The sequence below is a fragment of the Acomys minous genome (genome assembly GCF_964271855.1).
Source record: "Acomys minous genome assembly, chromosome: 2".
In the NCBI taxonomy this organism is placed as follows: domain Eukaryota; kingdom Metazoa; phylum Chordata; class Mammalia; order Rodentia; family Muridae; genus Acomys; species Acomys minous.
In genome coordinates, this window is record NC_140484.1 from 131,050,858 (window position 1) to 131,078,470 (window position 27,613).

The 27,613-nt window shown below is 52.1% G+C and overlaps 2 long non-coding RNA genes across 7 annotated transcripts; one reads left to right on the plus strand and one right to left on the minus strand.

Annotated features, from left to right (window-relative positions):
• Positions 1-11,902: 11,902 nt before the first annotated feature.
• LOC311580491 lies at positions 11,903-20,431 on the minus strand. Its single transcript, XR_014773473.1, has 6 exons — positions 19,800-20,431; positions 18,526-18,651; positions 17,678-17,796; positions 16,978-17,069; positions 15,739-15,908; positions 11,903-13,608 (listed from the first exon to the last, which is right to left on the minus strand). It is a non-coding gene; the product is annotated as an uncharacterized lncRNA (long non-coding RNA).
• Positions 20,425-27,037, plus strand: LOC311580494. 6 transcript variants are annotated; one of them, XR_014773476.1, is made up of 5 exons: positions 20,425-20,466; positions 22,367-22,439; positions 22,680-24,134; positions 24,809-24,885; positions 25,549-27,037. It is a non-coding gene; the product is annotated as an uncharacterized lncRNA (long non-coding RNA). The 6 variants fall into 6 exon arrangements; XR_014773477.1 differs by having other exon boundaries at positions 22,680-23,777; positions 23,911-24,885; XR_014773478.1 differs by having other exon boundaries at positions 22,680-23,419; positions 23,911-24,885.
• The last annotated feature ends 576 nt before the right edge of the window (positions 27,038-27,613 follow it).

Below are 27,613 nucleotides of genomic sequence, written 5' to 3' on the forward strand. Positions count from 1 at the left end.
ATGGGACCATCCAATGGGTCCTGTGGTGGGGTCCTCTATCCGGCCTCTTGCTCTTTTTTTTTTTTTTTTTTTTGGTTTTTCGTGACAGGGTCTCTCTGCGTAGCCTTGGCTGTCCTGGGCTTGCTTTGTAGACCAGGCTGGCCTCGAACTCACTGCAATCCACCTGCCTCTGCCTCCTGAGTTCTGGGACTTGGCCTCTTGCTCTTATTAGATGGAGACAGGGTGGGGAACACGTGAGGGCTAAGTGCTTGGAGCAAGAGCCACACTGACTTGAGAGGTTTATCTCCTGGTGGTGTGTTAGTTGCTTCTCTCATCTCTGTGAACCCACACCTGGCAGGAGAAGCCCAAAGGAGGAAGGCTTTACCTCAGTTCACAGTCTGAGAGGGGATAATCCATCACGGCATGGTGGAGTTCACTGCAGCTGGAGCCTGGAGCTCAGCCGGATACATCTCAGAGGATGAAGAGGCAGAAAGGCCTGGCTAGAGGCACAGGCAGTCTTATAGCCCGCAATCTCTCCCCGATGGTCTGAAGGCTGCTGGGTAGGCCTCACGTCTGCACTTCCCAAATAACATCACCAGCGAGGGATCAAGTGTTCAAACCCATGAGCCCATGGGGGACATTTCATCTCTAAACTATAACAGATGGAAATATTAAAAGGAGCTAGCTTAGCAGTTAACAGCAACATGTACTGGTCTTGCAGAGGGCCCGTGCTTAGTTTCGAGTACCCATGTCAGGCAGCTCACAGCTGCCTGTAACTCCTGCTCCAGGAGAATCCAAAGCCTACGGCTTCCTTGAGTATTTGTATTATGTATATATACTGCCCACCCCAGATGCATATGCATACACATAATAAAAAAAGACTAAAATAAGTCTTTTGTTTGTTTGTTTTTATTTTTCTACTTGTTCAAGACAGGGTTTCTCTGTGTAGCCCTGGCTGTCCTGGAACTCACTCTGTAGATTAGGATGGCATTGAACTCAGAGATCTGCCTTGGCTGCGGTGAGTTGCCACCACCCAGCTCAAAAATAAATCTTTTGCTAGGAGGGGTGGAGTCGCATGCCTTTAATCCTAGTATATACAGTGGTTTTTGTCTTGAAGGGAACTTACCTAGATAGTGGCCTAGCTGCATGTTGCAGATCTGAAGCTGGTACCATTTGGTAGCCAGGACATCCTAGGCTGAAATGATTGGTCAACTCTTTAGCCAGTATCACAGTTCCGCTAGAAACATCCACAACACTCCATCATACATAGCAGTGAGCAGACATCTGCAGTCTGTGAACCTCAGTGTGACTCACTCACTTAATCCAAGGACTCCGAGGAAGCCAAGGAGCTGAGAAAGGAATATGTCCTCCAATACCGAGCACTTGCCTGGAGACAGAGGGCTGGGGAAGCCATGGCTTGCATATAAGCCACTACTTGCTAGAGAACCATCTTTCTTCTATCCGGCCTTACAGAGGCTTCAATGGCTGCGTCTGTGGTTTCAAGCACATTTAGCGGCTGGTTAAGAGAGTCTCAAGCCCAGGTTCAGCATGCCACTATTTCTATGAGTCCAGGATGTAGCCAGGCTGCATGACAGGAACCTGAGACCGTGAAGGGCAGCAGGTGTCCAGTAACACAGGGACCACAGAAGCAAGGAGCTAGAGCAGGAGGGAGTCCAAGCTGCTGCCTGGCTCTCTGTTACTTCTAGGAATTGGTCTGTCCAGGCCCTGGAAGGCTAGGGCTGGCTAGCCCTCTGGGAAGGGTTCTACAGGCCATTGTGGTTGTGCGTGGTGACATAACCACACTTTCCTCAACATCCAGGTGACCTCTGCACAAAGGTAGGGCACCTCCAATTACCCCAAGAGATGGTTGAGGGAGGGAGACATGCAGTCTCCTCCTCCTCCCCTGCCTCCCCAAACTCTAGAGGCTGTTCTGCCTTGGGAAGATGAACTCACATTTAGATGTGGCTTGGCCACACTTAACTGAGCATTTTCCTTTGAACACAATGAAAATCAGGCAATGGTGCTGTCCTTCAGTGTTAGAAAAGTCTACTATGGAAAAGTTGCCTTCACCACCTCGGCCCCAGCCCAGCTGGATTTTCCTATTCCTCAGAGCGGGAGAATTAGAATTCTAAGACTTCAGAACCATAGGATAATGGAAGTTTAGACTGAAGTAATCCCAGACTCCCCCAATCATGGCATCATAGGAAGCCACAATGATAATCTAAGACTTTATTATGTTAAAGCCAGAGATTCAATCCTCAGGATCTTCACATTTGGAATCCTAACATCCCCAGCAGGCTTATCTGTGTCAAAATCGTCAAAGTGCAGTCAACACTCCCACCTCCCATGGCATGCGTGAAGATCCTTGTCAGGGGTCCCAGAGCAAGTGAGGCGGGGAGGCTGTGGCCGTCTCAGCTATGGAAGAACCTAATGTTCTCAGTGATGGTAGAAAGGATGCATAGAGAATCGCATCCCAGCCCTGCAGCACCCAGCATCACTGCCTGGATACCAACGCCCTGGCCTTCTCTATACAACAAAGACATGAGGGCATCCCTCCCTGTCAGCTCACCTCCAGTCATTTTCTAAGTTTTCTCTTGAGATGGTGTGGGCAGGGTCCTGAACAACACCTTGCCTTCGGGACCTGATGAGATTCAGAGGTGGACAGCAGGAAACACAAGTGTCTGGGGTCAAAGTAGGAGCTGAGGATACCAACATCCCACCCAGCAGGGAAGGACAGAGTTGAGTTAAGCCTTTCTTGGGTACCCATCTCCCTCCTGTATCCTTTCCCTGACAACCACTCACTCAGGCTGTTTGGTTTCCTCATATGTAGAGAGAAGAGAGACCATCACATCCTTGGCCAAGTCCAATCTACCCTGCACCTGGGAGTTGCTGTTACTCTGAGGTTGGAGTAACTAATGTAGAACTTAGTTTTCATTTACACAACTTCTTTGCTGGTGGGGGAGGAGCTAAACGCTACTGACTTTGCAACTATAGCCAACAGCCTGCAGCGAGGTATACAGTTCATTTCTGCAATGGCCACATGGCCCAAGTGTTGGGGTTGCCATCTTAGCCACTTCTCCACAGAGATGGTGTCACAAGGTAAGGAACTGACCAGGCTGTGTCCACACCCTAGCTCCTCCTCCTTAAGTTCCTTTCTCCCCACAGGGTAGCATTTGGTCTCTTCAAGTTGGGTTGTTTAAATGTTCCAGGAGAGGGGGTTGAGTCTGGAGGCCTCCTTTCAGGGACATCAAAGGCCACCAAGCCTCCCTCGCCCTCTGTGGGAGGTCTGAGCCCCTGCCCTGTCAGCATGCGGCAAAGTCAAGTTCTCTGCACTGCCCACCCTCCACCCCCCCCATGGTGGGGGCAGAGCGGAGTGGAGGCTGGGATGGGATCAAGTTGCCCTGAGTGGAAACAAACTCCAACCCCAAACCAAACCCAAATAGAGATTCCAGGAGGAATTGGGTGTCCCAGCCCGCCCCCAGGCTAGGCTGGGACAAGCAAGGCAAACAATGAGCTCAGGGATCTGGGCTCCCCAAGGCTCTGTGGTTCCCAGGCCTATGAAAACCAGCAAGCCTGTTCCTCTCTGGGAGACCCAGGCAGATGGAACTCTATCCTATGAGCCAGCAGGGTGCCATAGGGGGTGGGGAGCTTCGCCTTTGTTTACCTCAGTCTGACAAACATCCACAGACTCCTGGCTTAGGAGACTAAGCCAACACCATTGTGACTTGCGACATGAAAAGTGTGGGTACATTAAGGAAATGGGAACCCGGTCCCTTAGCGTCTCCTAGGACACTGGTGTAGACCAGAGGCCTGCTCACTTGGGGAGACCTGGCTGGCTTCCATGAGAAAGAGCAGCACAAGACAAATGGGCCCTGGAGCTGAGAAGCACCTCAGCTTCATCTTTGACAGGGACATTCCTGTGAAGGAGGAAGAAACAAAGAGAGCCTCCAAACGTGGGTCTTTCTATCAGTTAGATCTTGGGACAGTCCCTCTTTTTGTTCTTTTGTTTTGTTTTTTCGAGACAGGGTTTCTCTGTGTAGCCTTGGCTATCCTGGACTTGCTTTGTAGACCAGGCTGGCCTCGAACTCACAACGATCCGCCTGCCTCTGCCTCTCTGCCTGCCCAAGCAATGAGCCCGGAGGGGAAAAAAATTCGCCTGCTTTTCCAGGCAGCCTAGGTATCTGCTCCCTGGTTCTTTCCACTCACCGTGGAACCACAGAGCCTGGACTCCAGCTCTCGGGGGACCTAAAGGCCTGAAGACCTTCTTGCCTTGTTGCTTTAGGGATTTCAAATGTGCCTACCGCTTTTTTTTAAAATCCTGGTTTGTATTCTCTCCTTGTAGTGTTTCCCACTTGTCTTTTATGCTCCTTTTGTCTCATGTGAAATTGTTTCTATTAATATGATCCATCTTTGAAGGGGGTGGAGCCTTCTTCCTCCAATCACAGCATGCGCGCACACACATACACACACACACACACACACACACACACACACACATACACACACACACACACAGAGGCACAGCTCCACCAATCACAATCTTTGCCCTGCACCAATCACAGGCTTTTTGTTGTTGGGTCACTGAGGAGGTTGCCCATCTCCTGTCCCTGGTGAGTGTGGCCGGAGGCTAAGCTGGGTTCCCTGGAGCTCACCAAGACTTCTCTTTCCTCAAGGGGTGTCTTCCAGAGCAGGTGCACACTGTCTGAAGTGAGGCCACTCGAAGCAGGAGTTGGGTTTCAGTAGCAGCTGTGGCTGCAATGGTCCTCCCAGCTGGAGGGGACCCTCCTTGGAGTGACCATGCAATGTTCAAAGCAGCCAGGCCGCCATGATGACAGTTCAGATAGATATCAAAAAGTAGGTTTGCTCGGTTGTTGGATCCCTGGGAGAGAGATATTGGGGAAGGGTGTGTCAGCGCCATTGAAGGCACAGATAGCCTTGCTCTCTACAATTTTGCAGTTTCACAGGAACATCCGCATGCGCGTGCGCACACACACACACACACACGCACATGTGTCTGTCTGTGTTTACAATAGAGACTTACCATGGAATTAACATTCTCAGCAGTGCTTGACCCCTAACCAAACATCCTTAGGGAGCACTGGGCCCCTCTGATCTGGCTCGTTGTCACTCCCGGAGCTTCTGCTCCTCGCTTAAGCTCGCTGGCAGGCAGCCTTCCCTCCCCTGCCTCTTACAGAGTTGCACTCAGAGGGATGGCTATGACATCATTCCCCGCTAAGACTTTTGAAAGCACCCCTCCCTTCCATCCCAGGCCTGCCCCAGCTCTGGCCTCGTCTCTCTGCCGTGGTGGGCTGTGGGCCTCAGCCATTCCTCTCCTCCTTTTCCGGTTACAGCTTTCTGCCGCCTGTATTCATGGGGATTGCTATGTTCCTCCCAATTCTGTGATTCCTCACACTGCTCCCAGCCCAAAGCAAGGACAATCCTCACTGAGTGGGTCCTGAGATTCAGAGCCTCCAGGTGTCTCAGTGGCTGAGGGACTGAGAGCAAAAGGATTATAGGGGTCGTTGTAGGCCGAATTATGTCCAACTCCCCAACACGTGTTGAGTTTCTGACCCTGGGTATCTGTAAACGTGGCCTCGTTTGGAAAGATGGCTTTGCAGATAGATACCGGGTGCCGCTTGCACTGGATCCCAGTGGATCTTCGTTCCAGTATGGCTGATAGCCTTATAAGACAGAGAAGACACAAAGACACAAGAAATGCTGCCCTGTGACAACAATGGCTGAGACTGGAGTGGTGTCACTGCAAGACACAAACTGCCACGGCTTGCTGGCCGCCACCAGAAAGAAGCAGAGCCATCACTGGGGAAATGACTAAGTCTGTAGAATGTTTGGTTGTAAAGCCGGAGGACCCAAGGCTGGTCCCCAGAGTCCAAGTGAGAAAACACTGGGTGCTGTGGTGCCCACTTGCAGTGCCAGCACTGAGGAGGTCTAGGCTAATGAGAGAGACCATCTCAAAGGCGGAACTGTCCCTGAGAAGCAACAACACCTACTGTCTATGAGCCTCAGTGGAGCATGCCTGTGACAACCCTTTGATTTTGGACTTTTGGCTTCAAGAAGTGTAAGAGGGCCCGCAAGGTGGCTCAGTAAGCAAAGGCACCTGCCACCAAGCGTGATTGCCTGGGTTCTATCCCTGGTACTCACATGGTGGACCCTGGGTTGTGCTCTGACCTCCACACATACTTTGTGAAATCCCCCGTCCCCCCACACACAGAGGGGGTGTTAACGAAAAGAGGTATAAGAACGTATTTGCATTGTTGTAAGTCCCCAGTCTGTAGTCTGTTGTTATAAAAGCCCTAGGAAAGTAGTCCAGCCCACAGCTCCTCACAGACCAGACCCCACTTTCCCTCAGCCCCGAGTGCTGTTTGTGGCTCTCTCTGCCATCCGTGACCCTTCACAAGTGACCCCCACAAAGCCCTCTGGCTTCCTGTCTGTTTCAGTTGCTTTTTGTGTCACTGTGACCAAGTACCTGATAGAACAACTTAAATCCAGGGAAGATTTAGTTTGATTCGGTTTTTGAGGGCTGGGGCCACTGCAGTCAGGGGAGGCATGGCAGATCAGTTTAGTCCACAGTATGGTGGCCAAGGACCAGAGAGAGATAATGCCAGCCAGCCAGCCAATTTCTAGTTGTTGTCCTTGTTATTATTTTTGGCTTTTTGAGACAGGGTTTCTCTGTGTAGCCTTGTCTGTCCTGGAATTCACTCTGTAGACCAGGCTGGCCTGGAACTCAGAGATCTGTCTGCCTCTGCCTCCTGAATGCTGGGATTAAAGCTGTGCGCCACCACCACCTGGCCCAATTTCTAGTTTAAAACCATTTTTAAGTTATCCTTTGTATGTGTGCACCGGTGCTGTGATGCATGTGTGGAGGCCGGAGGACACCTTGCAGGAGTTGGTTTTCTCCTCTCACCATGTGGATCTCGGGGATCCAACTTAGGGTGACAGGCTTGGTAGCAAGTGGCTTTTCTCCTCCCAAGTTCTTTTCTGGTTACTACCCTTTATTCTGCATGGGACCCCTGACTGTGGGGGTGTGGCCATCCACGTTCAGGGAAGGTCTCCTGATCAGGTCATATTCTCTGAGAATATTTCCCGAGCACACCCTGAGTCACACCTCACTAATCCCAGGTGATATTTTCTTTTTAATTCTTCTTATTAAGAATGTTTCATTTGGTGAATATTTTTCCTGCATATATGTCTGTGCACCACTTGCATGCCAGAGGAGGGCGTCAGCTCCTCTGGAGCTGGGGTTACAGATGGTTGTGAGCCACTCTCTATGTGGCTGCTAGGAATCAAATCCAAGTCCTCTGGAAAAGCAGCCAGTGCTTTTAACTGTGAAGCCATCTCCCCAGCTCTTCCCGATGACTCTTGATCCAACTGTTAATTCCACTCGCCCACTGCCTCCTTTCAGTCTGGACAATGGGAAAGCATAGTCCAGCACTCTGGTCCACATCTCTCCTGACGCTGCGCTAGAAGACATCGCTACCCAGGCCACTTCCGTTCATGCCTAAGACTGTCTGGGGCAATACTTTCTTCTAGAAATATAGCAACCCCTCCTTTTTTTTTTTTTTTTTTTTGTCTTTTCACCTCTAGGAAACAGGCAGCTTTTATGGTTTGGATGTGAATTGTCCCCTCAGACAATTGAACTCTCAGATTGAACTTTATGAAGCTTAAAGGCTTAGCCCCAGATGCTCACGCTGTTTATAGGTTCCATAAATATTAGGAGGTGAGTCCTAGCTGAAAGAGATGGCTGTAGGGTGGGGGTGGGGGGGAAGGATCATCTTTTGGGACTTGCTGCCCCAGCTTGTCTCTTCTCTAGGAAGTGAGAGGCCTCAGCCACATGCTCTAGCTGCCATGGTGCTCCGTCTCACCACAGGCTCAGAAGCAAAGAGCTAAAACCTCAGAAACCAGGAGCTGAACTACATTTCCTCCCCTCCCCCTTTAGTTGCTTCTACCAAAGAGATGAAAAACTTGAGCCACGGCAGCCTCGCCCTCACTTTATGGGAAGGGACACCAAGGCTGACATGGTTCCCAGAGCTTTCCCCAGCTGTAGGGACACCTGGTAGGGGACCAGGGGACCAGGGGGCCATGCTCCACCCCTGGCCCATGATATCGCCCACTTTTTCTGCATGGCCCCTACCTCTCTCCTAGAACATCTGTTTCTCCAGGCCCCTCAGCTGCCACGTGTTTCAGGAGAACAAATTATGTTGTAGCGGGAGGTGAAATCAAATGCAGGCCAAAAAGTTTTCCACGGCAATTTCATGCAAAATAATTCCAAGGCATCCATCTCCTCGCTGTGTGGGGTTGGAACACATGCAGACAGAAGAATGGGGTAGCCAGGACCTAATTGGCCCTCACAAGTACATAAACAAAGCACAGATGACACCATGGTCCACGGGCAGCTAGAGCATAAATCACTGCTTTTATGGGACCAGTAGCTTGTCAGAGACCAGACCCCCCACCCTGGTTTCTGAAAGAGAATGCCAGTGGAGATCCTCGTCATCTGATCTGGGACCACTCACAGATGGGTTAAGCCTGGGGTCCCCTGCCAGGCTCTCACCTCACCTGGCAACCCCCCCCCTGGGCTTTACCAAGAGCACAAACCCCGTTTACACCCACCCACCCCTCTCCTTCACTCCTTCATGCCCTCTGCAAGTCACATGGCGGCGTAAGCCATTCGATAAACCTTGAATGGCTACGTTTGCTCGTCTCTCCCCTCCTGAGTCCCATAAGAACATCTCTCTGCATCTGCTGTTGCCCCGGATGCTCCTTCAAGACGCAAAGCCAGGCAGCCAATGGGATGAGCTGGGTCCTGTGACAACCGGAAGTCAGCACAGTAGGGTGAGGTTGAGGAGAGAGGGACTGGACAGCCATTTCTCCCTCTGTGGCAGACCTGGCCCCTGTGGACTCTTTCAGTGGAGGCCAGTTCACAATGAACAAACAGCCAGTGTCCCTGCAACCCCTGAAAGGCTGAATGTTGCCTGTTCTCTGAGCAGGGTCCCTTTTTTGTTCCTTCGCTCTGTGTACCTGTTCTAGGAAGTCCCTTGGGCCTGCCATCTAGGCTGGAGGTTCATTTTTCCGAGGCTCCTGTCACCTCTCTTCCAGGTCCTGCATTTGGAAGCAAATTTAGCAGGTGGTGGCTCTTACTGACCTCATCTTCTACTGGGGTGATCACTGAATTGTGGGGGGATTCACCAGAGAAGACTACCCAGACATGGGTTTAAGACAAAAGAAGTCTTTATTGGCCGGCCGGCAACTACAATGGGTGTTTGAGGCCCCAGTGTAACCCTGAGCTTTTCTCAGGGTGAGCACAAAAACCATTTTCTGGGTTGACACACTTCAGTTAACAAGAACAGTCGGCCAGAAGCCGACCTACAGAAGCCAAAAAGGCAAGGTTAGGACATTTAGAGACTTTCCTAGGGCTATGTGGGCTTTGATGGATTAGGCCTTTGTTTTAATTTTGGCAGGTGGTGCTGGCTACGTGCTGAATTTTACAGCCTGAATGGTACTTTCCATCATGGAGTCAGTTGTGTTAACGTCTGGGGCCCTATGACAATTGTGTTGCTTTTAAATCCACCCATTCATTTAAAACTTGTGTTGAAATACACAAAGTTGAGCATGAGTGACATGGGTAATGCTGCTCACCACGGTCTGGTTCTAGAGCACCTGCCTCAGCCCTGAAAGGAAGGTCTCCTCATCTCCGTCTCCGCCTTGCTGGCCTTCAGCTCCCAGTGCTGCCTCTACTCCCAACTGCTGGGATCACACACACGTGCTACTGCGCCTGGCGCAGCTTATTAGTAAAAGTTTCACTTTAGATATACTTTCAAGTTCAGAAGTTTCCCTTCGATTCAACTTTCTTTTCTTTTATCTATTCACATTCATTCATTCATTCATCCTCTGGTTAGGTAGGAGGCAGGTGTCACTGTATCACCCAGGCTGGCCTCAAACGCATGCCCTTCGCCTCTCACCCACTTCTTAAGCGCTGCTGCTATGATAAATAAGCCTGTACCACCATGCTGGGATTTCCCCTCCCCCCAACCCCCCAGCATTTTCGTTTTGGGTTTTTAGACATAAGGTCTCACACTATGTAGTCCTGACTGTCCTGGAACTCACTCTGTAGACCAGGCTGTCCTTAAACTCAAGAGATCTGCCTGCCTCTGCCTCCTGGAGGCTGGGATTAAATGTGTGTACCACCGCACCCATCTAGTGTTTTTTTTTTTTTTTTTTTTTTTTTTTAACATAGACTCTTCATATCCTGGATTGGCCTCAAACTCTCCAAGTAGCCAATGATGACCTTGAACTTTTGATTGTCCTGCCTCTGCCTCTCAAGGGCTGCGATGACAGGCCAATGCCACCACATTTAGTTTACGTGGTCTTGGCTGGGGATCAAACCCAGGCCTTCAACCATGCCAGAAAAGCACCCTCCCTGTGAGCCACACCCCCAGCTTCTTAATGATCTAAATACGTAAGGAAGCATAGAACATACCACAACTGAGGATACCGAGGGCTGTGTACGTGTGTCATACACACACACACACACACACACACACACACACACACAATCACGCACGCATGCGCACACGCACCCATGCACGCACAGCCGGGCTCCACCCCGTGCCCATAGAGCCACATGTCTCTGGTCTCCCTGCTGAGCCAGTTCCAGCATCTCTGAGGTAAAAACCTGGCTGCCTTCTTCTGCCGGCGAGGCTCGCCTCTTTCCTTGGTATGTGTGAAGGAGCGGTCGGCGCTGCTAGTTCAGAACTTACTTTTGCTCACCCAGTAAATCCAGGCTGTTGACTGACAGGCTGAGAAGACTCCAGGGTCAGCGGGGGGAAGGTGACAGGGAGGATGCCGCAGCGTGTGTTGGTTTTGGCCTCTGGGTAGATGTTGACTTTTATTCTCAAGACTGGCACAGGGCTCGGTGGCGCACCCTCAGCCCCCAGCTCACACCTCTAGACTTCTGCACGCACCATTTCCTCTAGCTGGACTCTTCCCTTAAAGTGTCTCCAGGCTGTAGCTCCTATTTATCCTTCAAAACCCAGACAATGTTACCTCTGCCGCGGGGCTGGCAGTGAGCCCCAGTGTTGGCAGCAGTGGGCTCTCCATTCGGGAGTACAAAGTGAGTCTGGCCCGTGGCAGCCCCCCGGGCTAAGGCTCCCTTTCCCTGGACGCCTGCAGCCCCTGCTTTCTCCATCGTGTGGGGCATGTCTGACCCCCCTACTGTCCTATTAACGCTTGAGAGGAGAGTCTACAGAGCCCAGGTCAGGAAGTCAAGACAGTTCTAAAACCAGCTTTTTAAAAAGAGGTAATTTGCATTCTGTGCCATTTTCCCATTTAGAGTCAGAGCCAGTAGCTCTTGGCATATTGTGTTTTTATTGGTTTTTCTTTTATTGTGGTAAATTATCTACCACATAAAACTCAGCATTTTAATCATGTGTTACATTTATTTATTAGTACATGTAAATGATATAGAATGAAAGATTTTATCATTCTATTTTTAACCATGTTGTAGAGTTAGCCCTGTGTGTGTGTGTATGTGTGTGTGTGTGTGGGGGGGGTGTTCTCCCTTCTACCACATGGGTTCCAGGGTTGGAACTCAGGTTGTCAAGCTTGGTGACAAATGCCTCTATTCACTGAGCCCCCATCTTAAGTGCAGAATGCCACACAAAGAACTGCGCTTACGATATTGTGCAATAATAGCCTGTCTCAGTCACTGTCCTATTGCTGTGCAGAGACACCATGACCAGGGCAAATCTTATAAAGAAAAGCATTTAATTAGGGGCTGGCTTACAGTTTCAGAGGCTAGTCCATTGTCGTCATGGTGGGGAGCACAGTAGCATGCAGGCAGACATTGCCCAGGCGGACATGGCGCAGGCGGACATGGTACTGGAGCAGTAGCTGGGACCGTGGAAGGCTCCCAGCTCAAGAGGTCTCAGAGGGGAATAATATTGGCGAGTGGCCTAGGGACCATTCTTGTCATTTTCTGGCAAAGAATGGGGCTGGGTTTTGCCCTTGTCCTAAAAAAAAAAAAAAAAAAAAAATGCCTGAGGTGAAATTGAAGAGTGCTGGCTTTCCAGTGTCCCTTCACAACAATGGACCGACTGAGATGTAGTCTAAGACTCCAGGTTCGGGCAGCCCTGCTTCCGCTGTGCCCTTCCACTCAATCCCTCAGAGGTCCCACTTGTCCTTAGGGAAATCAGGGCCACTTCGGACAGCCACTGTGAAGATTCAATGAGGCAGTGGGGATAGGCAAGTCCTGAGGACTGTGGAACCCCGTATGTGACACTACTGTGTGCTTTGATCACCCCTGTCTTGTGCTGCCCTTGGCAGTCCGTGCCCACCCCACCCCCCATAGCCTCAGTCTGTAGCTCTGACAAGACAGTTTGGATGACATGATCCCAAGGGCCCAGGAGCTTTGCCATCTGTCACTCATTGGCCTGTCCCAACCTAAGTGTTCCACTCCAGCATCAGAACTTACCTCTTATCGCAGTCGCCATAGCAACCACAGGTAACCATGTGTCCTGGCTAGAGCTGAGTGTCCGTGGGCTTTGAGCTTTGTGGGTCGTCACGAGGGACTGAGTTAGCAGGTGCTAGCAGACTAAACCAAGGACCTGGAACTTCACAGGGCAAAAACAGGAGCGCACCTCATTCCCAGGGACTAAAACCAGACTGGGCACCTCTGTGGAGGGCCAGAGGGTTAACTGTGGGAAAGATTAAGCTTTGTCACAGGTGGAAGCAGTCTTGGCGGGCTTTACCCTTGGGGCACCCCATGAATACCTTGTGACAGACTGAGTGGAGCCTGAGGGAGAATGACTTTGGAGAGGGGCTTGGGACTGGGAGAGATGGCTGGAGGGAGACCCTCCATGCCACCAGCCTGGAAAGTCCCTCATGAGTTCCAGCGTGGGCTGTAGTGTGAGACCCTGTCTTGAGAGTGGGGGTAGGGGGCAGGGAAATAACTCATCAGATAAAGGTACTTGTTGACAAGCCTCAAGACCATGAGAAACTCGCATGGCAGGAGGAGGGTGGGGGGGAATGGCCTCCCAGAGGCCGTTTTCCAACCGCCACAAGCCCAACAGATGCACATAAGAAAGTAAAAATACAGAAATTGATTATTACAGACAATTTGAAATATATATCCTGTATGGTTTCAGTGATCTCATCACCTTGAATGATCAAGCCCCTGAGATGGGAAATTGGATTGATTAGATGGAGTAGTGGGGGGGCAGGGGGCTAGCCTCTCAGTCGGAGGCGGGGTGCCCGTATACCCTATCCCTGCCACAAGCTCCCTCTCTGTGCCTGGTGTAGTATCCTGCCATCTCTGGGTGTGACGTGGTTTGAGTGAATATGTTCCCTGTGGAGTCTGGCATTTGACTACTTGGTCCCCAGTTATTGACACTGGGAGGCGTAGGTGTAGCCTTGTTGGAAGAAGTGCATCACTTGGAGCAGGTGTTGAGCATTTAAGGACTCTTGTCATTTCAAGTTCACTCTCTCTGGCTTCCTGTTGGTGACTGAGATGTGAGCCCCCCAGCTTTCAGCTTCCAGCTTCGGCTGCCATGCCTGCCTGCTGCCATGCTTCCCTGCGATGATGGTGATGGTCTTTTATCCCTCCTCTGGAACCATCTGCCAAAACAAACCCTTCTATGAGTTGTTATGATCAGTGTTTTAACCCAGCAGCAGAGAAGTGATGCAGTGACCTTGACTATTAGGGATGTTTATGCATGTCACTGGGGTTGCTCTGTGGCCTCCACAAGTGAATACCTGTAGGTCGGTACTGGCTTGCTGCTTGGGAAGGTCTCTAGGAGTATCTGTCAGAAGCAGCATAAAGGAGCAGAGGTGATGGCCAAGGGCTGAGACCCTAGTCTGGCTCTTGACTGATTCCTGCCTCCTCCATTAAAGCACCAGGATGATTAACACTCCAGAGCTACTCAGAGACCCTGATCCTTCCCTGCAGCGCTCTCAGGCCTTCATTCATCATCACCATCATCACCATCATCGAACAGGATCCTGAAACTAGCCTGCATCCGTTCCTATTGCCCTTCAGCTCTTCCCATATCTGTCCCAGGGGGACTTCCTGCTGAGCACCCCTGGTCCAGTGGCTCCTCCCTCTCCTTCTGTCCCTCCCCACCTACCCAAGTCCCAGGCCCTTTTGGCTGACCTCCTTTTCCCCAGGAGACAAATCCAAATGGCTTCTTCTCCCGACTGTGTATGCTGCCTCCTCTACTTATACTCAGATCCAAAAGACACAACCCCCTTCTCCAGTGCCCCAAATGTAGAAACCCTGTAAGGCTCCCCTCCCCTCCCTGCAACCCAAAACTGTATCTTGGAGATTTGACCTCTCACAATTTTATAATTTGGCATTTTTATCTTTGAGAATTTTGACAGTTAGGGTTGCATATTTAGAGAGCATCGTAGCAGCTGACCCAGCTGCCTTCCTGTCTGGGTCTTAGGGCCAGCTCTCCTCTCTCTCTCTCTCTCTCTCTCTCTCTCTCTCTCTCTCTCTCTCTCTCTCTCTCTCTCCCTCTGGAGCCCTGGTGCCTGACCTGCAACCCTCCTCTTGTGCATCCCTCCATACTCTTGGGTCATCAGTTGCTTCTTCTGTCCGGAACGGCTTAGCATCCCTGCTCACATCACCCAAAGCTGTTCTTGCATCTCCTCCTCCCAGTAGCCCCTGCAGCCAGGCCAGCTCTCTGGTGCTCTACCGGTGCAGCTTGGCTGGTGGGTGTGGCTGGGAACCTGGGACACTCAGACTCACACTCAAGTCTTCCTTGGCCTTTATGGGATGTGCCACCTCATCCTGCATCCCTCAGAGGATGGGGCACACCTTTCAGTCCCGGCCTTTCCTCTGCCACACACAGGCTCTCAGCCTTGGCTTCTTCAGTCTCCTACTCTGAACAGGCAAGAGGCTGGCCTTCTAGGGTTACCTAAGGGTTTCCATTGGTTTTGCTCTTTGTTTAGAATGTCACCTGCATTGGGAATACCAGCCTCTCCCACTGAGGCCAGATACAGAATGCCATCCAAGAGCTGGGACAAGCTGGGAAGCAACAGGGCAGAGACTGCTGTCCACCCCTGCACATACTATAGTGTGTCCCCCAGCCCAACAGCACCCACAACCTGTGCGCATTCCACTGGCTGACTGGCTTGCGGGCCTCTGTTTTACCAACAGGAAGACCAGGCCTCAAGGCAGGAAGGCACCTGCCAGATCCACACACCCAAGTGAAACTAAGGTGGAACTCAAGGCATTTCATAGCTTCCTGTCTCTGCCATAGCCTTGTCTTGATAGGCTACGCATGGGGTTCAAACCCTCTTGGGTGTTCTGTTCTTGCCCACTAGGTGAGCAGCCCATGACACCTAGATGTCTCCCCAGCAGCCATGCCTGAGGCCTGAATCCCACCAATGGAACCCTCACAGTAGGGTACAGTGTGTGTCCCAGGTCCTGGCAAAGGCCTGTCTCCAACACTCTGTTTGTGCCCTTCCAAGTCCCTTCCCCTAAGCCCCTTGGGTTCTGGAAGGAGGAAGCCAGGGGTAACAAGCCCAGCCACTTGGTGGGAACCTCTCCCCCCTTCTGGGCCCACCATACTAGCGGATGTCCGAGGATGCAGCGGATCACTGGTGCGAAGGCTGCCCATTTCCTCTGGCCCGGAGACAGGCTGAGCCACACAGTTCCATTGTTGGCTACCTTTATCTCGGGAAGTTCCGCCTGCCCTGCCGCATCCGGAAGAGGCAGCTAGGCCCCCACAGCCTTGGCCTCACCTTTCCTCGGCTCTTGGAAGCTGAAGGGATCACAGATCACACAGGCTCCTCTCTCGTGGAAGTCTGGGTTTAACCTGAAGGCTACGGGGAGACATGAACTGTGGAGTAGAACAGCCTGTGGGGCTCCTGTGGGCTTCAGAGGACTCAAGGAGAAACTGGAAGAGATAAAGCTGGAGGAAGGAGGGGGGAGGCAGAGGATGGAGGAAGTTCAGCCACATCTAAGAGTGAGGCTAGGACATGGCAAAGCAAGGCAAAGTATCATTTTCCTTTGCTTAGAATCTGTGCTCCAAGAGCGCACATGGCTCCTGGCACTTCTTTAGGACTTAGCGTCAGTCCACGTCAACACCCCCTCCCCTCCCCTGCTCCCCGCCCCCGGCCCCACTGTGCTTTGTCCCACACTTCAGCAGAGCCTTGAACACCCTGTGTGACAGTAGCTCTGTCTTCCCCACTAGCTTGGCTGCCCTGATGGCGGACATCCCATGACTACAGGTCTCCCCCGCCCCCACCCCTGCACTCGCCACATGCTAAGAGACGCCTACTAAAGCTGGCTGTACCTTGTCCACTTCCTAGCCCAACCAAACCCCTGCCCTGCCAGTATCCCAGCCAGAAGAATGGGGCTCACCCATTGGGGGGTGTGGCTAGTATAGAGAGGACACAACCCCCTCAAACCCTGGGTGCTAGGTAGGTCCTGAGTATAGTTCTGGGGCTGGTGGGTGGAACAGCTTCTTTCTTGATGGTGTGACCCAGTTTGCTCCCTACTCTGGCCACCTCAAGTCAGGCTACACTCATGTCTTCCTTAGCCACGCTGACCCAAAGCATCTTGGCAAGTCAGGGGTCCAGTGAGAGGTGGGTGTGGCCTGAGCTGGGCAACGTCAGGGTATGAGCGCTCATCCTCACCTCCCAGTGGCAAGGAGCCTACAGAGAAAAGGTGGCCCAGCAGCCTTAGGAAGAATAGCAGGGCTTGCCCACAGCCCCTTGGAGTGGGAGGGGGGTGGGGTGGGGGAGGGGAGCTATCCCTAAGACCCTTTAATCTGGCCTGCCTTGTTTTCAGGGATACCTATCGTTCCCACTCTTGCATGGATTGGTGGGACAACAGCTTGGACCTCTGTTGGGGCTCCAGGCTGAACCCAGCCCCAGCCGCTCCCTTCCTGGCTCCGGGGAGTCTAGAGCCCTGACTCCCAGGTCCCAGCGTGGGCCTGCCAAGGCCTCTGTCAGAGTAGACAGGGTCCCTCCACATACCTGGCTTTCCTGCGTGGAGCCAAGTGACTCTAGAAGTGAGGCAGGGCCAAGAAGAACCCCAGGCCCATCATGTTATTCAGGAAAAGAAAAGTCTGTGGGGGTGGGGTGAGAGGGAGAGAGGCGGGCATGGAAACTAGGGCACAGAGAGGATCTGAAGGGACTTGCTGACACCACCGCTAAGGTGTCACGTCTACTGCCCACAGGCCCAGGCATGGAGGCCGGGAACAAGATTCAGGCAGGAGCAGCGAATTACCCAGTCACCCAGGGACAGAGCTGGGCACAAATTCAGCTTTTTCTCATTTCCCCCAAAGCTTTTCGTACCACTTAGCTTGGCAGAGAAGACAAAGAGAGGAATTGGCTACAGTCTGCCTTGAGGGAGGGACCCCGGGCTGTGTGAAGTGTGCCTCCTGTCTGGGTCCCTTATGGTTATTGGAGACCAGCACATAAGAGGCCAGAGGGCCAGGGCTTGGGGCAAGCAGACAAGGGAGACTTCCTGCAGGAGGCAGCACTCCCAGAATTCCTTAATAATTGGAACTGAGAGAGAAAAGCATGCTGGGTGGAGGTGTAGAGACTCTGAGGGTGAACAGCATGGGTGGCTTGTGAACCCCAAGGAAGGAGGGTAGTGTGAGATAAAATGAGCTCCAGGTGTAGGTACTGGTGCTAGGACTGTTCCAGAGGGTAGAGACTGGGGGCCCCTCACCCTGACTCTTCAGCCCCAAGCCTGGAGTTGGCTGAGAAAACGGTCCCAAGGATGGCTGATGTGTGTCCTTGGAGCAGGGTGTCACTCCACTCAAGCCGCTGTATCTGTGAGGGGTGTGGCTGTGAAGAGAACTCAGTGAGATGGCTCAGCAGGTCAAGGGACATTCCCGTGTCCTGAGTTCAATTTCCAGGACACACAAGACAGAGGGAGAGAACCCACTACTGAAAGCTGTCCCCTGACCACTACCACCCCCGCCACTTCCCGTGTAATTAAAGAAAAAAAAAAAAAAGTCTGCAAAATGCCTCAGACGGAGCCTGCTGCATGGTAAGGCTCTTAGTACCTTACCATATTGTTACCTTCGCTTTCTCCTCACGTGCAACTTAAAAGTGCTTCAAAACCCACAAAGCTCTGGCCCACTCTGCCATCCCTTCTCAAGTGTTCAGTCAAGAATGTGCATAAAACGGAGGCCTTGCTGGGACGGGCAGAGTAATGTCATTTTCAGAGGCAGCACCTCGCCACAGAGCCAGGAGTTTATTGGGGAGTGGGGGAGTGACTCAGTGACAAATCGATGTGGAGAGCTGCTCTCTCTCTCTGATTTGCACACTGTTCCCACACAACTTCAGCTATTTCCTGGAGAACGTATGTGAGCACTAGCATGATGTGACTGTTTGCATGGAAACGCAGCTGTGGGGGAAACAAGGCAAGCAGTGACAGATGAGTGACACCCCAGTTTCAAGCCCAGCTTTGCCGCTTGCAGCTGTTCGACCTTGAGTAAGTCACCAAACCTCTCTGGTTCCTTTACTTACCAGTAAAATGGGGGGTGGGGGTGGCTATTATTTCTTTTTAACCTGAAGAGGCTGAGAGAATAGAACCCAGCTCGCTGTGAGTTCTGTTCCGTTCTGTTCTGTTCTGAGAACAGAGGGGACTTCTGTTTGGCGATTACCCACAAAGAACTTCCACTCCGGAGACTGGAGCTGTGTAAAGAGAACAGGGAAGGTGGGTGGGCCTGGACGAAAGCGAGTCTGGGGGAGACTTTAAGCCTAAAGTAATGAACAAGAAGGGGAGCGGGTCTGTGGTCCCGCGTTTGGCCGCGCGGCCACCAGCTCTCTACTGCCCATCCTCTAGGCTGCAGGGCTGAGGCCGCCCTCCCAGAGCTCTCTCTGTGTTTCGGGTCGCCCTCACCCCGGCCCAGATGCACTGCACTAGATGGAGCTGCAAGGGTGAACGTTCTCACTACGCATGGCCAGGGGGCGGAGCCCGGGCAGGGAGCGCCCGGTAAGGAAGGATCTGCCGCTAGGGGAGAGCTTCACGAGGCGGAGCGGAAGGCGCTCTTCTGGGACGAGCAGGGCGCAGTTTGTCAGGGCAAACTTGCGGACACCCGTGGACTCAAATACGCCAGGGGGACGCACTGACTTCCTCACCGGGTTCTCTGCCTGCCAATCTGCGCAGGCGTGCGCGCATGCTCAAATGCGTAACTCCCTCTAGTAAGAGCTGGGACAGCGTTTTTAGTAGCTGGCTCGTTGGTCTAGGGGTATGATTCTCGGTTTGGGTCCGAGAGGTCCCGGGTTCAAATCCCGGACGAGCCCCTCTTTTTTAAACGTTTTTCTGCTTCCATTCGTAGTTTGTTTACATCTCAGTACCAGATAAAATGTCATAGAGGTCTGAAATTCTAGTCTCAGTCTAAAATGAAAAGTTACACTGGATAAATTCCTTAAAAGTAGGGCTCGTCCGGGATTTGAACCCGGGACCTCTCGCACCCTAAGCGAGAATCATACCCCTAGACCAACGAGCCACGGCTGATGTAAGAGCTCGTTTCACTTCCTAAGTGACATAGACAGAGTCAGCACAAGGGGTCGCCTAAACCTGTAATCCACGTCCTGTGTGTGCTTGCTTCCATTTTCAGCCCATGTGAACCAGTTCAATCTGGCTATCGAAGACCAGTATTGAAAACCAGGGCGCACTCGATCGCTGTGAGCTCAGCGTCTTTTGGCTGGGACAGGGCGGCGGCTGCACCGCATTTTAGGGAGACAAGACAGTCTGCGGGTGCGAAGGCTGCGATACCAGGTTTCTTTGCGCCCCGCCCTATCCTCCCTCAATCCCCTCACGCCCTGCCTAACCTCACCTTTCTCGATTCCTTTTCTGCTCTGCTGCGTCCACTTACGCCTCGCCCCTTCCACTCCGTTCCTGTTCGTTCTTGCCCATTTCTGCCGGGTCTTGCCCGGTCCTGCCTGGTTCTGCCGGGTCCTGCCCGGTATGGTCCTATGCTGCCTCTCCCCACCCAGTCTGGTTCCTGTCCCGCCCCGCTGCGCCCTTCCTACGCCTTGTCATGCCTAGCCCTGTCCGCCCAAGTCTGGCTCCGTCCTTTCCTACTCTTCCCTGTCCCTCGATGTCTTGTCCTGTCCCATCCTGCCTTGCCCTGCCCTGCTCTGTCCTGTCCGTCCCAGTCCTGCCCTGTTCTGCCTTGCCCTTCCTTGAGCCGGGCTCCACGTCCCTGGTACCATGGTTGCTTTAAGTATTGAGCAGCCTGGCTCCTGGACATCAACGGTGGGAAGAAAGACTGGACTGGCGTCGCTGGACCCCGGTCTGAACCAGGCCAGATGTGCAGACTCCAGGGGCATCTGAAGGCAGTTTGGTCCAGACTCACGGAGAAAAGCGTCGATGAGCCTTTCCATTTGGGCGACTCCCCAAGGGCCCGGGAAGTGCAGCCGGTGTGGGGATTGCCCGAGTGAAGTGAGGGGTGACCAGAGCTGCGTCTCTCCGCAAGGCCAGCAGAGGAACAGGCTACTCCAGTCAGTATCAGTTACTGTGTGTGCGTGCACATCCTGATGTTGAGAAGGGGAAACTGAGACAGCAAAACTTGGCTGCGGCGGGGAGGGGGGGTAGAAGATTTTTTTTTTCCTCAGTGACTCCCAAACTCCATACAGATGTGTGGGGGTGTCTTTGGAGACTGTCTACAGCCTCCCACTTCCTCGGGTTTAAGGATGTAAGACAGAAAGAAATACCTCAAGTCGCCTGGAAGCATTTGTAAAAGCATCTTTTAGTTCACAGTGTGTTGTCACTGGCGCCTGCTTGGTCCAGCCCTGGGCTGGGCCCCTGAGGGTGGTGGACATCGATGAGTCAGGCCTACATCCCAAACCCCATGTCCAGTGGTAGCCACTCTGGCTGTGGCTGCTCCCTTGCCCAGGGTCGTGGGCTGTTCAGTGAGAGGGTTCAGTCAGGGCTCTGGTGAGCTGTGGTTCCTGCTCAAAGAGGCTGTGGCCTGGACACACACCCAGAACCTTTCATCCTCTGCTTAGGACCTCCTGTGGCCAGACAGGCCTTCCTTAGGGACAGTCCATGTACCCCACTGGCTCCCTGCAGGGACTCCCTCTGCCCTCCCCCCCCCCCATCCATCACAGCTGGCTACTTGAGACTTGACTTCCATAACCCCCAGCCCCCCCACTGTTCAACAGGCATTCATGTTCCTACCTTGAACACTTAGGCCAAAGCTTTAGACCTGGCCCTGTCCTCCAGGATACCAGAGCTTTCTCAAAATTCCCGGTCTTGCCGTTTGTGCTCTCTGTCCTCCAGGTGCCCCCAGCCTTCCTGAATTGTCTCCTTGTTGTCTGTGTCTCCACCTGAGGTGGGGTGTGGGGGTGTGGGGGGGTTCTCCCTAAGGAAATGGTCCCGTGTCTGCACAGAGCCGATGTGGATGACCTGGAAGGTGTTTGCTGGATGACGGTTTATTTCTGCCCTTCTCTAAAAGCTGGAGCCAAAAGAATACATCACAATAGCTCAGAGCCGGGGTGAGGCAGGCGTTCAAGGCTTGTTTGCTGTCTCTCCCATTGGCACAAAATGCCCGTCAGCCAAGAGATTTTTCAGGAAGGTGGGGTGATGTTCTGGCCTCTCTGGCAGGACTGAGACCCTTCGAGATGACCTCACTGGGCAGAAGGGTGTCATGACAGGAGCAGCCAGGAGGTGGGAAGGTGGCTTTTCACCCAGAACTGCCTTTGGCTCACAGGGTATCTGCATGGAGAAACAGGCTCTGGGATGTCTTAAATGGCCAGTTCAGGAGCCAGGACAAGGGTAGCAGAGCTGAGTGGCTTCTGAAAGTCTCCCTGATGCATGGAGAGAAGAGAGGATGTGTGTTTGGGGGGGGGGGTAAAAGTAGAGTGGGGGGACCACTTGCCCAAAGGACAGCCCTCCTGGCAAATATGGGCTCTCTGAGTGATGTAAACATTTAGGCCCCTCAAGCCTTCCTGCTCTACTCTGGGGAGGCCTCCAGACTGCACAGACGTAGCTCTGTGATAGATACCATGCGCTTGACTCCGGCTGGAGAAGTGCATGAACCAGATCAAGTGGGGATCACGGGGGGATCATGGAGATTCTTGGCCCAGGAGCAGAAGTGAGGGGGCAGAGAGAGGGGGAGCAAGGGAGAGCAGAGCTTCCCCCACAGGCCCCTCATAATACTGTTCCTTCAGTACCCAACCCCATCACGGCATGCGGGGGAGACGGATTTGGAGGTAGGGCTAGCAGATTCCTAAGGGGTTGAGGCTTTGGCTAAAATAAAATAAAATAAAATAAAATCCTGGGGAGAGAATTGATGGAGAGTGTATGGAGCAGTGTGCTGAGAGGCAGGGTGGGGGACAGGGGAGAAGGGAAACTCAACCCATTGGTTTCTTCTTCCTTTTTTTTTTTTTTTTTTTAAAGAGCCACAAGCTGAGATCAAAGGTGATATTTTTACAGCAACTGAAATAGAAAACCACTGGACACACGGTGGGAGGTGAGTGCCCAGGACACAGGGCCCTTTATGCAGCCTGTGGCTGGAGTAAGCATCCTGCCCTCTTGCCACAGGGAGTGGGGGGACAGTGTGGCAGTGACCATCCCAGCTCGGGTTCAGGGACATAGCCCTGGGTGCTGACTGTATTTAGTGATGGTAGAAGTTATCACAACCCAGCACCTTCTACCCCTGCCTGCAGCTTTTTTTTTTTCCGTCATTGAGTGGCATAGTATGTCATTGCAGGTACCTATGTACAAGTCCCTGAGTCTTCCAAACAGGGCCCTGGAGTAAGGATTACTAGTAGCCCCTGTTTTATGGGAGAAGAAGAAGAAGAAGAAGAAGAAGAAGAAGAAGAAGAAGAAGAAGAAGAAACACATGACACAGAGGGAAAGTGACCCTTTGTATGCACTGCAATCTCACACTCACCTACTCACACACCCAATTGTCCCTCTGCTGGCTGCAGCCAGCTCCCCTGAGCAGGTCCTCAGACACCAGCACTGCCCAGAAATATGCTGCGATTGCATTTCCCCAGGTCCCAACCTAGATTGGAGCCGGGGATCCAGCTAGACACTGAAGCTGAGAATCTTGGATTGTGCTGCCTCAGTTTCCACAAGGTGAAGCTAACAGCACATGGGCTAGGTGTGCGGCTGGGCCAGGCATCCTTTTAGCCCTACACAAATATCAACTCAGTGAACTTCACAAATGAACTTGTATGTAATGTAATGTAATGTAATGTAATGTAATGTATCACACAGAGGCAGAGGAACCCAGGCAGGTTTGCACAGCTAAAAAGTGACAGGTTCCAGCTAGAGTCAAGCTCTTCCAAGCTAATAGAAATGAAGCCCCCCAGCAGTGAGTGAGTCTGGCCCCTAGAGTAAGTTCCGGGCATGACTTAGACTGTGGTAATGCAGGCGGCATTACCTCACCTGAGAGGGAGACGATGACCCTCGTTCTCTGAGATCTACTGCTTTGTCAAGACTGAGGTATGAGTCAGCGGCAACCCCAGCTTCAGCGTCTGGAACCCTGGGGAATGTCAGCCTCACCCCTCACAGCGCCCCCACCACCAACCCCTCCTCCCCCCCCCCCAAGCTCAAAGCACCATCCTGGGCTTTTAAAACACCTCACTTTACACGGGACCCACAGTGGGCTCTCACAGAGAGCCAGAAGCCCGGTTTGACCCCTCCAAACCTCCAGCCCTTCTTCTCTAGACTGAAGAATAATAGTTGTAAATCCACAGGGCTCCTGCGAGGATGGATGGGGATGGTGACATTTGTCACACCCCAAAGTGTGCACAGAGCAAGCAGGCAGTGGGCAAGGCAACTAGGTCCAGAAAGGTCCAAAGTAAGAACCAAGTTGCTTAAATGAAGCAAGTGCACTGGGCTCCAGTCGCCCTGGCCCTCTCCCCATCTCCTAGGTACAGTGGCTCTGGGGAGGTTTTGGAGGTTAAACACAGGCTCCTGCTGTGTCCCAACAGGAACTTAAGTTACCTGTGCTGGAGAGCACCAGCGCTACCACACCACACCGGCCAGGCCAGGCTGGGATTCCACAGCAATCAGGGCTGTGTTTGAAGACTGCTTGCCTTCAGGCTTCGAGACCAACTGAAGCTCATTAGGGGCCTGTTCCCTGGGAGCTGACCCCGCTTGGCTTGGCAAGCATTACTCCCGAGATGAGCTTGCAAAGGATGCAAACGAAGACCAGGTGAGGGGTGGCCATGAAGGTGGAGTGGCGGGGGAGGCAGCATCTCCGGAGTGGCCTCTGGGGACCTGGGGAGAGCAGAGGAGTTCTGGGAGGAGAGCCCCAGGCCTGGCCCAGCTCCAGCCCAGTGTGGCTCACCAGCTATGTAGCCTGGGGCAGGAGCTGGCTTTCTCTCTCTGGGCCTCAGTGCCTCTCTGTGTGTACATCCCTGGAAGAGGGCAGGCAAGGTGTACACACAGAAGGCCTTGACATTCTAGAATGTTGGGCCTCTGCGATCTAGCTTAGTGCTCTTGGGAGGTAAGCAAGAGGTAATTCAAAAGGAGGTAAGTGAGGGGGGGGAGGGGGGAGCAGTGACTCCATTCAGTCCTGTCATAGGGGAGCCAGCGGGGGAAGGCAGGAAATTGACCCCATGGCTCGATAGGTCAACTTAGGGTTCTCAGTGCCTGAAAGGGGCACAAATGATTATATTGGGAAGGTATAAGCCAACCCGTCCAGAAGCAGGATTTCTAGCGAGGTACATGGTCCAGAAGCCCAGTGGCTTCTCAGGACTCATCACCCTATCCTTCTGTCCCACAGACGTCAGCCAACACTCACTCAGAACTTTGTTATAGCCACGCCATGCTGGTTTCTAGGTGATGTACACACATTAAAACCAATTAACTTTCTCCATGTGGCAGCTCCTGGTGACTGACAAAGCTGGAGCGTGGCCTGCGCTGGCAGCCCTGACACTGATCTTTCTCAAGACACCTTACAGGTTAGGCAGGTTGAGCCTAACATTACCTTGACCTCAGGGAAACCTCCTGCTCCCTCTTGGGACCCAAGTCTCTGGGAAGCTGTATTCTGGTGAGCCCATGGCACTCGTTGGTGGTACAACCTCTCCTCAGGGAGGCCTGCTCTGGGCCCTGGGGTGGACACATCTCCCAGACAGTACAGCTGGCCTTTGGGACTAAGGGCATGTACGTGGTCAAAGTGGGCTCTCCTGAGCCTTGGTTTTGCTCTGGCTGCCTCACTCCTCAGTTGCCCCTTCTGTCTTTAGCTGGGTAAGTGTCCCTCAAGCACAGGCTGCAGCCTGGCCCCTGAGCTGGGAGCCTTTGATTCACTGAGCTTCCAAGACTATAATTTAAGAAAGGCCCAGTCAAAACAGGACCACTCTAAACAGACTGCCACAATTAAACAGCTAGCTCTTTTCAAATATGAAACTCTAACCAAAGGACTCTAGAAAATACAGCTATAAAAATATGAAAACATACCTTTGGTTAGTTTTCAGAGAAATTTGCATGCGCGTGCACAGACACACACACACACACACACACACAAACACACCCCTCTATCCTTTCTTGCCCCCCCCTTCACTGATCTAAAACACCCTCCCCCAGCTCCCAGCCATAATCAATATCTCACCTGCTTTTGCCAACAGCTGTTCCTTGAGGAATAATCCTTGACAGATGATCCTGGAAGTCCGCCTTAGACCAGATTCTGCAAAGGTCTGGCGTCTTTCAGAACAGCAGAGCCTGAAACGGAACTGTTTAAGCACAAGCTGTTGTAGGAAATCCTCCTGGCCAGTGATCCAGAAACTGCCTCCATGGCCCCTGCCTACTCTGTGGCTTGGCTGTGTGACCCTGGGCCAGTGACTGCCCCTCTCTGGGTCTGTTTCACCAATTGTAAAGTAAAGGATTGGGCCTGATCAGGTGGTTTCCGCCTGGCCAGTCCCAGGTGCTCGGCATCAGCTTCTCATGTAAGACTTACAGTCCAAGGACAGGGTGGGTTATTATCCCAGAGTGTGTTGTCATAAAGTAAGTCCCCTTACCCTCTTTCCCTCTCTCACATGCTTCTTCCCGCACATGCCCACTTCCTCTTCCATCTGTTCACCACGCATAGATAAAGCAACAAAGCCCTCATCACTTCTCAGGCATTTAAGAGCATAAGCCAGATAAACCTCTTTTGTTTTGGGTTTTGTTTGAGACAGGGTTTCTCTGTGTAGCCTTGGCTGTCCTGAACTCGATTTGTAGACCAGGCTGGCCTGGAACTCACAGAGATCCACCTGCCTCTGCCTCCCGAGCACTGGGATTAAAGGTGTGTCACTATGCCCTCTTTTCTTTATTAAGTACCTTACTTCTGGCATTTTGTAGTAGAACATTGCCTGCCCTGTACCTGGCTCCTTCCTGGCCCAAGGGACTGGGCCCAGGCTTGCTGATGGAGCTACCTTCGGCTGCATGCACACAGCTCTGGAGATGTGTGGACCCTGGCCCAGCCTTCTACACAAAGTGTCAGTAATATTTCCCAGAGGGCCCAGGGCTCATGACATCATGGATAGCAGTTTCCATGTGGCGCTCACAAAGCTAAGTCTCATTTAAAACACAAGCTACGCCTTTCTGTTTTTCTTCCTTTCTCTTTCTCTTTTGGCTGAGATGTGGAATGTAAGCTAAACGACTGCAGGAATTTACACAGAGAATACACAGGCTGAATTCAAGACTGTCTCCAGCTTTTAGGATCTTAAACACAATGGCAAAAATCTTGAAGTTTGTCCCCTTCTTTCTTAAAGACACCCTAACTCTATTCCAGTTTCCTTCAGTAGGACTAAGGTCAAGGAAAATGGGAGGCCTTTTGGGCCTAGATGAGCTCTTTCACCCTCGGCTCATATCCATAAAACAATCATAAGAGTTACTCACTTGGGCTGGAGAGATGGCTCAGTGGTTAAGAGCACTGCCTGCTCTTCCAAAGGACCCTGGTTCAATTCCCTGTACCCACATGGTAGCTCACAACTGTCTGTAACTCCAAGATCTGACACCCTTACACCAACATATGCACATAAAATTAAAATTAAATAAAATATTTTTTAAAAAGAGTTATTCACTTGAGCACTGTAAGATACAGCACAGCACCGGCCACCCATTCATTCACTCAACCACTGTTTACCATGTTGCCTTCTCTCCAGCCGCATTGTCCAGAATCTTCTTGGAACTAGAATGCAAAGGGGGAGACAGGGGGTAAGCCAATAATGAGGGTGTCTCTGCCCAACGTTACTGTTACAAAATACCAGAGGTAATGTACTGAATAAAGAAGAGAGGTTTATCTGGCTTATGGTGAGAAGTGATAGCCACATCTAGTCAGCTTCTGGTGAGGACTTTGTGCTTTATCTAGTCCTAGTGAAGAAATGGGAAGAGGACATAGGCATCATGCGGAAGGAGCCGGGAGAGAGAGGAACAGAGGGTATGCTGACTAATTTATGACAACCCACCCTGAGGTAATCATCCACCCTGGAGAGACCTAACCCCTTCTTGTGAGAACTAGTCTACTTTATTAAGAAAAACATAAGTCTATTTGTGACTCATCTTCCAGTAGGGGCCTTCCAATCAAAACCATCACAGCGAGAGTCAGGCCTCTGGCATTGGCCTCTGCAGGGCTCATGGTATTTCAATGCACCAGATAGATTTTGAATACAAACTCTGAAGGAGGGGCACAGCCTCAGTGGGTCACACAGA